The following is a 12,977-nucleotide window of genomic DNA, read 5'->3' as shown; positions in this document are numbered from 1 at the left end:
CACCAGCACCACCCCACCACCTCACCACCACCACCTCACCACCACCACCACCACCTCACCACCACCACCTCCACCTCACCACCACCACCACCTCACCACCACCACCCCACCACCACCACCACCTCACCACCTCCACCTCACCACCACCACCACCACCACCCTCACCACCACCACCACCCCACCACCTCCACCAGGAGTCGTGTGTGTCGACCGAGTCTCGCCTGGGGGCCAAGTTTGACTCCCTGATGGAGCTGCTTGCCGAGGAGCGCCTCTCAGCGCTGGCGACTCCGCGCGCGGAGCTCCGCGCCAAGGAGGCGGAGCTCCACGGTGAGGCCGCCAGGCTCCGCGCGGAGCTGGGACTCCTCCAGGAGGCGCTGGGGGTCGTACGTCAGCTCGAGGAGACGGAGAGTCACGTGGCCTTCATCCGGGTAACTGCACCAAACGTCGGCCATTTTGTAGACATTTTTTATTGCAAGAATTGTTATCGTTTTTATGTTGTAGCGTTGTTTGATTCTTGTTTTTTTTTTTCAGTAATAGTTTGGCGTAAATTTTTTTGGTTTATTGTTTCATTACTTGTTTTTTCAATGATATTATTTTTCGATGTTATTTTTTGAATGTTATTTTTTATCATTATTTTTTCATTATTTTATACATTTTCCCATTATTTCATTAATATTTTTTTCAATAATAATGATTTCATAGTATTGTTTTAATTGTTATTTTAAAAAAAACAATATTATTTCATGAATTATTTGTCAATAATGTAGTTTTCATTATATTTTTTGTTATTGTAATTTTTGATAATATTTGTAATGATTTAATTACAATTATTTTCAATAATAATTTAATCATAATTATTTTTCAATGGAGAAAGCTGTGGGTCTAGGAGAGAGCTGTGGATGAAGGAGAGAGCTGTGGATGAAGGAGGGAGCTGTGGGTGAAGGAGAGAGCTGTGGGTGAAGGAGGGAGCTGTGGGTGAAGGAGAGAGCTGTGGGTGAAGGAGGGAGCTGTGGGTGAAGGAGGGAGCTGTGGATGAAGGAGAGAGCTGTGGGTGAAGGAGGGAGCTGTGGGTGAAGGAGGGAGCTGTGGATGAAGGAGAGAGCTGTGGATGAAGGAGAGAGCTGTGGATGAAGGAGGGAGCTGTGGGTGAAGGAGAGAGCTGTGGGTGAAGGAGAGAGCTGTGGATGAAGGAGGGAGCTGTGGATGAAGGAGGGAGCTGTGGATGAAGGAGGGAGCTGTGGGTGAAGGAGGGAGCTGTGGGTGAAGGAGGGAGCTGTGGGTGAAGGAGGGAGCTGTGGGTGAAGGAGGGAGCTGTGGGTGAAGGAGGGAGCTGTGGGTGAAGGAGGGAGCTGTGGGTGAAGGAGGGAGCTGTGGGTGAAGGAGAGAGCTGTGGATGTAGCGCAGCGCACTAACCCCCACACTACCGCACTCCAACACACACACACATGGACGGACGGTGTTGCTAATGTTGAGTTTGGTGTACTTAGTTTACAGCAGACTAACGGCGGGGTGTCTTTGTGCGTCTGTTTAGGGCTTTATGAGAGATGGTGAAAGGTAAGTCGCCAGAGGTGTGGACTCGAGTCATGTGACTTGGACTCGAGTCAGACTCGAGTCATGAATATGACTTGCGACTCGACTTGGACTTGCATAACAATGACTTTGTCCCACCTCTGAGATGTGGACTCGAGTCATGTGACTTGGACTCGAGTCAGACTCGAGTCATGAATTTGATGACTTGCGACTCGACTTGGACTTGCATAACAATGACTTTGTCCCACCTCTGAGATGTGGACTCGAGTCATGTGACTTGGACTCGAGTCAGACTCGAGTCATGAATTTGATGACTTGCGACTCGACTTGGACTTGCATAACAATGACTTTGTCCCACCTCTGAGATGTGGACTCGAGTCATGTGACTTGGACTCGAGTCAGACTCGAGTCATGAATTTGATGACTTGCGACTCGACTTGGACTTGCATAACAATGACTTTGTCCCACCTCTGAGATGTGGACTCGAGTCATGTGACTTGGACTCGAGTCAGACTCGAGTCATGAATTTGATGACTTGCGACTCGACTTGGACTTGCATAACAATGACTTTGTCCCACCTCTGAGATGTGGACTCGAGTCATGTGACTTGGACTCGAGTCAGACTCGAGTCATGAATTTGATGACTTGCGACTCGACTTGGACTTGCATAACAATGACTTTGTCCCACCTCTGAGATGTGGACTCGAGTCATGTGACTTGGACTCGAGTCAGACTCGAGTCATGAATTTGATGACTTGCGACTCGACTTGGACTTGCATAGCAATGACTTTGTCCCACCTCTGAGATGTGGACTCGAGTCATGTGACTTGGACTCGAGTCAGACTCGAGTCATGAATTTGATGACTTGCGACTCGACTTGGACTTGCATAGCAATGACTTTGTCCCACCTCTGAGATGTGGACTCGAGTCATGTGACTTGGACTCGAGTCAGACTCGAGTCATGAATTTGATGACTTGCGACTCGACTTGGACTTGCATAGCAATGACTTTGTCCCACCTCTGAGATGTGGACTCGAGTCATGTGACTTGGACTCGAGTCAGACTCGAGTCATGAATTTGATGACTTGCGACTCGACTTGGACTTGCATAGCAATGACTTTGTCCCACCTCTGAGATGTGGACTCGAGTCATGTGACTTGGACTCGAGTCAGACTCGAGTCATGAATTTGATGACTTGCGACTCGACTTGGACTTGCATAACAATGACTTTGTCCCACCTCTGAAAGTCGCTTTCTCTGTGACTCGCACAACCCTTTAACCGAACCCTGATGGATGATTTGCACCCTAGAATTCAATCGCCTCAATGATGCCCCTGGTTTGTCTCTCTCCCTCTGCATGACAGCTCAATGCTCACTCACCGGGCTCACCCTTTCACCTGCTCACTCACCCACTCACTCACACGTTCACTCACCCACTCACACGTTCACTCACCCACTCACTCACCCACTCACTCACACGTTCACTCACCCATTTAAACATTCACTCACTCACTCACCCACTCACTCACACCCAGTCACACACTCACCCACTCACTAACCCACCCACTCAACCACTCACTCACCTGCCCACACACCCACTCACTCACCCATTCACCCACACACTCACCCACTCACCAGACCACTCACCCACTCACTCACCCATTCGATCACTCACCCACCCACTCACTCACCCACTCAGTCACTCACCCACTCACTCACTCACTCACCCACTCACACACCCACTCACTCACCCACTCACTCACTCCCTCACCCGCCCACACGCCCACACACTCACCCACTTACTCACCCGCCCACACACCCACTTACTCACCCACCCACTCACTCAGCCACTCACTCCCTCACCCACTCACTCACATTCTATCACCCACTCACTCACCCACTCACACATTCACTCACCCACTCACTCACCCACTCACTCATACATTCACCCACTCACTCACTCACACCCAGTCACACACTCACTCGCTCACTCACCCGCTCACTCACCCGCTCACTCACCAGCTCACACTCTCACTCACACACCAATTCACCCACTCACTCACCTGCTCACTCACCCACTCACTCACACATTCACTCACCCACTCACTCACCCACTCACTCATTCGATCACTCACCCACTCACTCACTGACCTACCCGCTCACTCACCCATTCGATCACTCACCCATTCACTCACTGACCTACCCACTCACCCATTCGATCACTCACCCATTCACTCACTGACCTACCCACTCACCCATTCGATCACTCACCCATTCACTCACTCACTGACCCACCCACCCACTCACCTACACGCACACTCAACATTCGCTTCATCGCTGTACATTCCCCCAGCCTCCATCACTGACCAGCGTGCTGAAGTTTGGTCAAACAACTCCCGCAAACCCCCCCACCACCCCCTTCTCTCCACCACCCGACCCCGAACTAACCAAGGCTAGTAACGCTAAGCCAGTCTCCCCTGGAGCCGCCCGTCCGACCGGGGCTGGACTTCGTGGAATCTTCTCGAAGCGAGGCCTACGTCGACAGGATGCTGGCCTTCCTATCGGGACCCAGCGGACCGAATGGTCCCGGCGAGGAGTGGGGGGAGCCGGAGGAGGAGGAGGGGAGGAGATGGAGGAGGTTTGGCACCGGCTCCCGCTCGGGCTCCAGGGAGGGAGTGGAGGCGCCGCAGTTGCCTCAACTCCGCGCCGCGCTCGGAAGCCTTTTCCGAAGGAGGAGCAGCAGCATCAGCAGCAGCAAGGAAGCCACGAGTAGACGAACCTACATCAAGAACTGTGAGCCAAACTTCGAGTTAGAATCATCACGCAGAGACCCACAAACGCACCACACAGAGACCCGTAGACTCACACTGAGACCCATAGACTCATCACAGAGGGACCCATAAACTCACCACACAGAGACCCATAGACTCATCACACAGAGACTCATAGACGCACACAGAGACCCATAGACTCACCACACAGAGACCCACAGACTCACACAAAGACCCACAGACTCACCACACAGAGACCCACAGACTCACACAAAGACCCACAGACTCACCACACAGACACCCACAGACTCACCACACAGAGACCCACAGACTCACTCACACAAAGACCCACAGACTCACTGACACAGACACCCACAGACTCACCACACAGAGAGACCCACAGACTCACCACACAGAGAGACCCACAGACTCACCACACAGAGACCCACAGACTCACACAGAGACCCACAGACTCACCACACAGACACCCACAGACTCACCACACAGAGACCCACAGACTCACCACGCAGAGACCCACAGACTCACCACACAGAGACCCACAGACTCACCACGCAGAGACCCACAGACTCACCACGCAGAGACCCACAGACTCACCACACAGACACCCACAGACTCACCACACAGACACCCACAGACTCACCACACAGAGACCCACAGACTCACCACACAGACACCCACAGACTCACCACACAGAGACCCACAGACTCACCACACAGAGACCCACAGAGTCATCACACAGAGACCCACAGACTCACCACACAGAGACCCACAGACTCACCACACAGACACCCACAGACTCACCACACAGAGACCCACAGACTCACCACACAGAGACCCACAGAGTCACCACACATAGACCCACAGACTCACCACACAGAGACCCACAGACTGACTCACACAGAGACCCACAGACTCACCACACAGAGACCCACAGACTCACCACACAGAGACCCACAGACTCACCACACAGAGACCCACAGAGTCATCACACAGAGACCCACAGACTCACCACACAGAGACCCACAGACTGACTCACACAGAGACCCACAGACTCACCACACAGACACCCACAGACTCACCACACAGAGACCCACAGACTCACCCCACAGACACCCACAGACTCACCACACAGAGACCCACAGACTCACCACACAGAGACCCACAGACTGACTCACACAGAGACCCACAGACTCACCACACAGACGCCCACAGACTCACTGACACAGACACCCACAGACTCACCACACAGACACCCACAGACTCACCACACAGAGACCCACAGACTCACCACACAGAGACCCACAGACTCACCACACAGAGACCCACAGACTCACCACACAGAGACCCACAGACTCACCACACAGAGACCCACAGAGTCATCACACAGAGACCCACAGACTCACCACACAGAGACCCACAGACTGACTCACACAGAGACCCACAGACTCACCACACAGACACCCACAGACTCACCACACAGAGACCCACAGTCTCACCCCACAGACACCCACAGACTCACCAAACAGAGACCCACAGACTCACCACACAGAGACCCACAGACTGACTCACACAGAGACCCACAGACTCACCACACAGACGCCCACAGACTCACTGACACAGACACCCACAGACTCACCACACAGACACCCACAGACTCACCACACAGAGACCCACAGACTCACCACACAGAGACCCACAGACTCACCACACAGAGACCCACAGACTCGCCACACAGAGACCCACAGACTCACCACACAGAGACCCACAGACTCACCACACAGAGACCCACAGACTCACCACACAGAGACCCACAGACCCACCACACAAAGACCCACAGACTCACCACACAGACACCCACAGACTCACCACACAGAGACCCACAGACTCATCACACAGCGTGACCACCGCCGTCATCTTTGTTTCCCTCCCAGACGGATGCATGCCCACCTTGAACCCGGACACGGCCCACCCTCGGCTCCTCATCTCCGACGACCTCCGCACGGCCACGTGGAGTCAGCAGGGGCAGCTGCCCCACAACGGGGGCGTGGACTGCCCAGAACAACCGGAGCGCTTCCACGACACCTGGTACCCGCAGGTCGGTGACCACCCACATGCAGAGGTCGCAACCGGGTACCCGATACCCGTACCCTACCCGATACCCGTACCCTACCCGATACCCGTACCCTACCCGATACCCGTACCCTACCCGATACCCGTACCCTACCCGATACCCGTACCCTACCCGATACCCGTACCCTACCCGATACCCGTACCCTACCCGATACCCGGCTACCTGTAACCCGGCCGGGTACGGGTACCCGTTTGCGACCCTGGTGCGGCCTGGTACGGGTAAGGAATCAAAACCAGTTTGCGACCTCTGGTTGGTGGGTGAGTAAGTGGGTGCGTGGGTGGGTGAATGAGTGGGTGAGTGGGTGAGTGGGTGGGTGAGTGGGTGAGTGAGTGGGTGAGTGGGTGATTGGGTGGGTGAGTTCGTGAGTGGGTGAGTGGGTGAGTGGGTGAGTGAGTGGGTGAGTGCGTGAGTGAGTGAGTGGGTGAGTGGGTGAGTGGGTGAGTGGGTGGGTGAGTTCGTGAGTGGGTGAGTGGGTGAGTGGGTGAGTGAGTGAGTGAGTAGCTGAATTATTGGGTGGGTGAGTGGGAGAGTTTGCGATCCTGGTGCGGCCGGGTACGGGTAGGCCGTGAGTCACTGGTGAGTCGCCGTTTGTCACTCATTTCCCAACGTCTTGTCTCTTCTCACAATTCAAGTTCCTAGAATCAACCCACCCGCGCCTGCAACATGGCTTCATCCCAGAGGTCGCAATCGGGTACCCGATACCCGTACCCGGCCGGGTACGGGGGTAGGGTACGGGTACGGCCAGGTACGGGTACCCGTTTGCGACCCTGGTGCGGCCGGGTACGGGTAAGGAATCAAAACCCGTTTGCGACCTCTGCCCGACTGCAGGTATTGTGGTCAATGCGAACATGACTCCTTGTAAAAAAAAGGTGTCAGTTTTGTTGCCAGATAAAAAAGGGTAAAAAAAACAATTATCATAATTTTTCTACTGCTAAATGAGGTTCCAATGGTGTAGACAACACAGATTGTCGGCTAATTATCTATTTTATTTGTACCTGATGATGATGATTGCTTGTTTTGCAATCGAAACGTCGTGTGCTGCCATTTAATTTATTATTTTCTCTTTCGACGTGACTTCACCAAAAGAACCAAAAAGTTATTTTGTATTATTATAAAGTGCCGCTTCTCACCCCCCCCACCCCGTCACCCCCCCCCCCCGTCACCCCCCCCCCGTCACCCCCCCCCCCCCGTCACCCCCCCCCCGTCACCCCCCCCCCCCCGTCACCCCCCCCGTCACCCCCCCCCCGTCACCCCCCCCCCCCCGTCACCCCCCCCCCGTCACCCCCCCCCCCCCGTCACCCCCCCCGTCACCCCCCCCCGTCACCCCCCCCCGTCACCCCCCCCCCCGTCACCCCCCCCGTCACCCCCCCCCCCGTCACCCCCCCCGTCACCCCCCCCCGTCACCCCCCCCCCGTCACCCCCCCCCGTCACCCCCCCCCGTCACCCCCCCCGTCACCCCCCCCCCGTCACCCCCCCCCGTCACCCCCCCCCCGTCACCCCCCCCGTCACCCCCCCCGTCACCCCCCCCCGTCACCCCCCCCGTCACCCCCCCCCCCCGTCACCCCCCCCGTCACCCCCCCCCCCCGTCACCCCCCCCCCCCGTCACCCCCCCCCGTCACCCCCCCCCCCGTCACCCCCCCCGTCACCCCCCCCCCGTCACCCCCCCCCGTCACCCCCCCCCCCGTCACCCCCCCCCCCCGTCACCCCCCCCGTCACCCCCCCCCCCCGTCACCCCCCCCCGTCACCCCCCCCCCCGTCACCCCCCCCCCCCGTCACCCCCCCCCCCGTCACCCCCCCCGTCACCCCCCCCCGTCACCCCCCCCCGTCACCCCCCCCCCCCGTCACCCCCCCCCGTCACCCCCCCCGTCACCCCCCCCCGTCACCCCCCCCCGTCACCCCCCCCCGTCACCCCCCCCCCCTGTCACCACCCCCGTCACCCCCCCCGTCACCCCCCCCCGTCACCCCCCCCCGTCACCCCCCCCCCCCGTCACCCCCCCCGTCACCCCCCCCGTCACCCCCCCCGTCACCCCCCCCCGTCACCCCCCCCCCCTGTCACCACCCCCCCCTGTCACCACCCCCCCCTGTCACCACCCCCCCCGTCACCACCCCCCCTTTCACCACCCCCCCTGTCACCACCCCCCCTGTCACCACCCCCCCTGTCACCACCCCCCCCTGTCACCACCCCCCCCGTCACCACCCCCCCCGTCACCACCTCCCCCGTCACCACCCCCCCTGTCACCACCCCCCCCCGTCACCACCCCCCCCTGTCACCACCCCCCCTGTCACCACCCCCCCCGTCACCACCCCCCCTGTCACCACCCCCCCCGTCACCACCCCCCCCGTCACCACCTCCCCCGTCACCACCCCCCCTGTCACCACCCCCCCTGTCACCACCCCCCCTGTCACCACCCCCCCCGTCACCCCCCCCCCCGTCACCCCCCCCGTCACCCCCCCCGTCACCCCCCTCCGTCACCCCCCCCCGTCACCTTCCCCCCACCCCCCCCCACCCCCCCCACCCCCCACAGGCGCTGTGCTCAGAGTCGTTTGCGTCCGGCCGCCACTACTGGGAGGTGGACGTGACCGCCGCCGGCCGCTGGCTCGTCGGCGTCGCCTACGGCTCGCTGCCTCTCCAGGACCGCTGCACGCTCGGCATGAACTCCTCCTCGTGGTGCCTGCAGGGCGAGCCCGGGGCCCTGGTGGCCTGGCACGCCGGCGCCGAGACAGCCGTGGAGGCCCGCGGAGGCCACGGCCGCCGGCCGGCGGACCGGCGGGCGGGTCACCGGCGGGGAGCGGATGCCGTCGGGACGGTCGGCGTCTACGTGGACTGGGAGGCGGGACGGCTGTCGTTCTTCGGAGGAGGCGACGGAGATTCGTTGAGGCCGCTACATTCGTTCCGCGCGGCCTTCTCAAGGCCGCTGTACCCCGCCGTGGGCGTCTTCTGGAGCGGCAGCGTCTACCACGCGGGGGCGGTTGGATCGGTATCCATCGTCAAGGTGGTGGACAAGCGATGAACACTTCCCCCCACCACCTCCAGCCCTTCACCAGCCCTTCACCAGCCCTTCACCAGCCCTTCACCCGCCCAGCCACCGCACCGCTCCCCCCACCGCACCGCCCCGAACCTGAGAGACGGAGAGAGGCGGGGAGCTCAGGCGACGATTCCGCTTGGCGGTTCGGTTTGGTGGCGCAGGGTTCTAGGTGTTGTGAAGAGGGGGATTGGTGGGTGGAGATGAGAGGAGAGGGGGGGATTGGTGGGTGGAGATGAGGGGGGGGGGATTGGTGGGTGGAGATGAGATGGAGGGGATTGGTGGGTGGAGATGAGGGGGGGGGGATTGGTGGGTGGAGATGAGGGGGGGGATTGGTGGGTGGAGATGAGAAGGGGGAATTGGTGGGTGGAGATGAGGGGGGGGGATTGGTGGGTGGAGATGAGGGGGGGGGATTGGTGGGTGGAGGTGAGAAGAGGGGGGATTAGTGGGTGGAGATGAGGAGGCGAGGTTTGTGATGTGAAGAGAGGGGGGGGATTGGTGGGTGGAGATGAGAGGAGGGAGGATTGGTGGGTGGAGATGAGAGGGGGGGAATTGGTGGGTGGAGATGAGAGGGGAGGGGAAATTGGTGGGTGGAGATGAGGGGGGGGGGGAATTGGTGGGGGGAGATGAGGGGGGGGGGATTGGTGGGGGGAGGTGAAGGGGGGGGGGGGATTGGTGGGTGGAGATGAGAAGAGGGGGGGATTGGCGGGTGGAGATGAGGAGAGGGGGGGATTGGCGGGTGGAGATGAGGAGAGGGGGGAATTGGTGGATGGAGATGAGGGGGGGGGGGGGGATTGGTGGGTGGAAATGATGAGACGCGGTTCGTGGTGTGAGATTTGTGGGTGGACATGAGATGTGGTACGAGGTGAAGAAAGGGGACTGGTGGCTGGGTAGGTACATGTGTAATAAAGGACTCGTAGGCGATGTTGGTCTCCGTCTCTCCTTTATTGATGTTCTTTTCCTCCGCTCTCTCTCTCTGCAGCCACTCTGCTGCCCGTGCAACCTCGCACGCCCTGCGCGCCCCGCACACTCCGCTCTCTCTCCGCACACCGCTAGCTGGCGGTGTGCGAGCCCTATCAGCCACGCGTCTGATGGCGCGGCGGCCACCCGACGTGGTCTCGCCTCTTCACTCCATCGACTGGCCCAGATCTCTTCCGGGCTCCCTCCTATAACGTCTCTCCCACGTGACCCTGACTCCTCCCTCTCGGATCGTCACGTACGGCCTTCCCATTTACGCTCGCATTACACATGTACGTACGTTCACATTCTTTTTGCCATATTTCGTAGCCAACCGTACTCATCGGAGGTGCGGGATAATGAGGAAGGAATGAGGGGAGGGAATGGGAGAGGGGGTTGTGGGATTAAGAGGGGAATGTTGGCAGGAGTGGGGAAAAGGAGCTGTGGGTGAAGGAGAGAGCTGTGGGTGAAGGAGGGAGCTGTGGGTGAAGGAGGGAGCTGTGGATGAAGGAGGGAGCTGTGGGTGAAGGAGAGAGCTGTGGGTGAAGGAGGGAGCTGTGGGTGAAGGAGGGAACTGTGGGTGAAGGAGGGAGCTGTGGGTGAAGGAGGGAGCTGTGAGTGAAGGAGAGAGCTGTGGATGAAGGAGGGAGCTGTGGGTGAAGGAGAGAGCTGTGGGTGGAGGGAGCTGTGGGTGAAGGAGGGAGCTGTGGGTGAAGGAGGGAGCTGTGGGTGAAGGAGGGAGCTGCGGATGAAGGAGGGAGCTGCGGATGATGGGAGGTGGAATAAAAGGCACGGAACATTTATTCCTGTCTCCGCGTGTCGGTGAGGAAATTCCGCGCTACGTCACGACGGTTGTGATTTGACAAATGGTTTGTCGATGTTTGCCGGAGCACCAATATCAACAATAAAAAACAACTGCTCAACGCATTCCATATTAATGACGTGAAGGCCCATTGCCCGAAACATCGCCTATCATTATTATTTCACAGGTCGGCTTCTGGTGAGAAAAAGTGATGGTTCCTGATCAGACCATGTGGGTGGAATGTCAGCTTCAGCTCCATGACCTCCTCTACCACCAACACCACCACCACCTCCCGACCACACACACACATCTAGACGGCAGGATGGGCTAATAGTAATCATACCCGCTCAGTCTGTGTGTAACAGCTCAGTCTGTGTGTACCAGCTCAGTCTGTGTGTACCCGCTTTGTGTGTACCAGCTCAGTCTGTGTACCCGCTTTGTGTGTACCAGCTCAGTCTGTGTGTACCCGCTTTGTGTGTACCAGCTCAGTCTGTGTGTACCAGCTCAGTCTGTGTGTACCGCTTTGTGTGTACCAGCTCAGTCCGCCGAACAGATTCCAGGAGAGACTCCCATCATGCCGGATGGCAGGCACAAACTCATTTACAAAAAATACACTTTTATTTTGTATTTACACGCGAATACGCACGGCGGAGCTCTGCTTGTGCTCGTAGCAGAAGCTCCTAACAGTCGTGTGGCTATACCCCTTTGGTTCTTTCGGTAAAGTCACGTAGGTATCAAATGAAAAAAAATCACCTTCTTGGTTATTTCGGTAAAGTCACGTAGAATGGAAATAATAAAATAAAAATAATAAATCATAATAAAATAATTATTTTGTTATTATTTTATTTTTATTATTTTATTATTTCCCTTCTACGTGACTTTACCGAAAGAACCAAGAAGATGAATCCCTGCAGTCACGAAAGCTTTACATCGAAAAATAAATTACGTTTCGGGCGCAGGTGTGACGGACGCTTGCGTTGCGCCCGAAACGTCGTGATTTAACTTACTTTTCCTACTCTACGCGACTTTACCGAAAGAACCAAAGAGTGTGGGTCCCTGCAATCACGAAAACTTAAATCTCAAGACGTGGCCGCATTGTAAAACGACCCCGAGGCTGGGTTCGCCACCCAGCAAGAGTGTACCCCGCCGGTCAAACCGAACACGCAAAGGGTGGTTTATCTTCATGGTTCTTTCGGTAAAGTCACGTAGAAGGGAAATAATAAAATAATAAAAATAAAACATAATAAAATTTCGATTTAAAGCTTTCGTGACTGCAGGGATTCATCTTCTTGGTTCTTTCGGTAAAGTCACGTAGAAGGGAAATAATAAAATAATAAAAATAAAACATAATAAAATTTCGATTTAAAGCTTTCGTGACTGCAGGGATTCATCTTCTTGGTTCTTTCGGTAAAGTCACGTAGAAGGGAAGTAATAAAATAATAAAAGTAAAACATAAGAATTATTTTATTATGTTTTATTTTTATTATATTATTACTTTCCTTCTACGTGACTTTACCGAAAGAATCAACAAGAGGAGATGCCATAATGATAATTGGTTTTTTTACCCTTCTATCTGGCAACAAAACTGACACCTTTTTTACAAGGAGTCATGTTTGCATAGACCGCAATACCTGCAGCCATAATGCAAACAAAAAACATAACTCTGATAATGTATGCACTGTCCTAATGTACGCATTATCAGAGTTATGTTTTTTGTTTGCATTATGCCTTGTATAAAGGTGT

The 12,977-nt window shown here is 56.5% G+C and overlaps 1 long non-coding RNA gene across 1 annotated transcript; it reads left to right on the top strand.

The window, feature by feature from the left end:
• The first annotated feature begins 367 nt into the window (after window positions 1-367).
• Window positions 368-3,997, top strand: LOC144949888 (uncharacterized). The gene is made up of 3 exons (XR_013640320.1): window positions 368-428; window positions 1,532-1,554; window positions 3,982-3,997. It is a non-coding gene; the product is annotated as an uncharacterized LOC144949888 (long non-coding RNA).
• Window positions 3,998-12,977: the final 8,980 nt, after the last annotated feature.

The sequence above is a fragment of the Lampetra fluviatilis genome, chromosome 55 (assembly GCF_964198595.1).
Source record: "Lampetra fluviatilis chromosome 55, kcLamFluv1.1, whole genome shotgun sequence".
NCBI lineage: Eukaryota > Metazoa > Chordata > Hyperoartia > Petromyzontiformes > Petromyzontidae > Lampetra > Lampetra fluviatilis.
The sequence above is the reverse complement of the archived record's forward strand: the minus strand, read 5'-3'. Positions and strand labels throughout refer to the sequence as shown.